We start from the raw sequence: 2,881 nt of genomic DNA on the forward strand, positions 1-2,881 counted from the left end.
CGTTACTTGAGTCGTTTTTTCTGAGAGAATGGTTCACTTTACAAAGAAAGTGGTAAGGAACTTTTTTGTTCAAAATCGTGTCAGCTACATTTTTTGTATGAAACTTTTTTTTTCCATGCACAGATTTCTGGGAAATCGATGTTTTCCGTTTTTTACCCCCTTTAGGGGGGCAATTTCTGAAGAAGCCCGGGGGTACGAGTGGTAAACTTTTTTGCATCTTTTTTGGGGACTACCAATGTACATTCACACAAAATTTCAGCCAGGTCGGATCATTTTTAGATGTCACATCTCTGACGACTGGACTAGTAGCGATTATTTGAAATTTCTTTATTAAATACGTAAATATAATAATAAATCCGTTAATAAATCAAACTAATCAAGACTCCTTATAAATCAAAGAATTGGAAAGAGTAAGGGCACTAGGAGTCAGGCGCAAAAGACGTCGCGCAAATAATACACTTATAAAGAGTGAAACTTCTTTATTTACTAAACGGGCTTACATGTTTCGGCTCATTTTTTGAGCCTTCCTCAGAGCAAACACAAACTAACATATATAAACAGTAGCAAAGCTAGGTATATACTCGCCCATGGGGTACCCCACGGGGTGAGGGGCCAGGGGGAAAACTGGACGAGAGGGGTACTGTGGTGCGGGGGGGCAGCCAATGAGCGAGCTGCTTTTACCTCCCACCACCTCTCGCTTTTTCCTCTCCGGACCCCGTCCCCACGGGTGCATGTGTGTGTGTGAGCTCGTGACGTCAAGACGCGAGGAGCGACGTGACGAAGGTCCTACGAGCTCGAGAGCGGAAGGGCGACTGAGGGAGTTCGCGCGTTTTTTCGCACCAACACCCGTTCGCTCCCCCTCCTTCGACCCCTCGCCGACGAAGTATCCAGGATCCCCTGTGCCGTATGCTCGATCTCGCTCCCCCCTTCGACCTCCTCGCCGACGAAGTATCGAGAACCCCTGTGCCGTATGCTCGATCTTGCTCGCACCAACGCTCGCGTCGATGGATTGGATCGAACGTAATCGAAGATTTTTTCAAGGACACGCCGCGAAATGTCACATGTTTCGCGGGTGACGTCATCGATGCGTTCGATTGTACCACACACACTTTTACTGTCGTGTTTTGTTAAAGTGTTAAGTTTAATAAAAAAGATATATTTAAAATAAGAATGATTTCCTTTTACGCTGTTTTTTCCTGTTGGGATACCACATCCTTACCGGATGCGTCTTTCTCACACGATGTTATTACAATTGTCATAAGGGTATCTGGTAGATACCACATCCTTAAGGATATGATAAGAATCTATTGTCCCTTCGTTATCTTTCATAACAGTACCTCAATTTCTCGTGCGCAGTTTTGCCTGTTATAAGGGTATCTATTTTTATGCAGTTTTGTGTCCTCGATAGAAACCACATCCGTTAACACATTCGATGGGGACAATGGTATATAAATGCGTATGGGTGAGGTTTTTTTTCATCATACATACTTTTTTGTGATTGTTTGAACGTATTTTTGTGTACTACGATGGAGTCGCAAAGTAAAGAACTATCGACGAAGTCCACTGAGAATTCGTTAGAACAACTGTTAGATGAGGAGGAAGACGTGTGAAACGGGTATGGGTTCTATAATCGATTTAATATATCAGACGTGGATTACGAATACGTTTGTCAAAAATTTGCGAATGATGATTGGATGCATACAAACGTATATGATGAAGCAGCGAAAAATAGATCCGAATACGATACGTATGAGGGAGGCAAAGACAATGAAAGACGCATTAATGTCATTTTTGGAATCGTTGAAGACGAGAGGTTTGCTGAATTCTATGTATTCTATGGAAGAGTTGAATCGTTTCTTCTCTACTCCCGAGAGCAAAGTGTTGCAACATTTGTTTATGGAAGATTTCATGACGAAAAATACATTATTCGAATGGTTGCACGATCTGAAGGAGTATGTTAGATGTCACATGGCGACACTTAGCAATGCACCGAATATCGATTGTGAGATTTTTACATCGTCAGCAGAAGTGAAATCTGGAGGTATGAACGAGCTTTTTGCTTCAATCTCGAAACAGCAAACCGATGGAATATCCCAATATATTATAAAACTGGAAAATGGGAGTGTATACTGGCGAAGAAGACCACCGATGAAAACATTTCAAGATTCATCTATCAACATCACAAGGTGTTCAGCGTAGGGTACTACGTACGTTGTGTATACGACGAAACTATGTCGATATAAAAATCTTATCGCGGCGAGGATTGCGTATCGTGGTTTGTCAAGGAATTATACGATTTGGCGCATCGCGCGAAAACGATATTCGATAAGAATATGGATATGCCGGAGTTTACATCGAACGTCGAGTGGGAAAAATTTCGAAACGCGACTCACTGTCATATTTGTGAAAGACCATTTGAGGAAGGAGATTTACGCGTACGCGATCACTGTCATTTAACCGGACGTTATAGAGGTCCTGCACATTCACGTTGTAATTTACAGTATCACGATACGTACGTTATTTCTGTATTTTTTCATAACTTGGCAGGTTACGATGCACATTTTATCATAAAGGATATTGCTAATAGTTTTGTGGGTAGAGTCGACTTGTTACCTATAACGAAAGAAAAATACATATCGTTTATGAAACATGTCAAGGCTACAGCAAACTCTAAGCGGGGAACGGACTGTTTAAAATTGCGTTTTGTGGATTCGTTCAAATTTCTCAATACTCGAGAAATTGGTATTATATCTCGACAAGAGTAAATTGAAAATTATACGATCGGAATTTTCTAATCTTGACGTCGAGAATTTTAATCTGGAGACACTGGTAGTGTCTCGGCGCTAAGCTGCGCAGAGCGACACTGCCGTGCCTCCTTTAC

The sequence above is a fragment of the Trachymyrmex cornetzi genome, unplaced genomic scaffold (genome assembly GCF_001594075.2).
Source record: "Trachymyrmex cornetzi isolate Tcor2-1 unplaced genomic scaffold, Tcor1.1 scaffold2072, whole genome shotgun sequence".
Taxonomy (NCBI): Eukaryota; Metazoa; Arthropoda; class Insecta; order Hymenoptera; family Formicidae; genus Trachymyrmex; species Trachymyrmex cornetzi.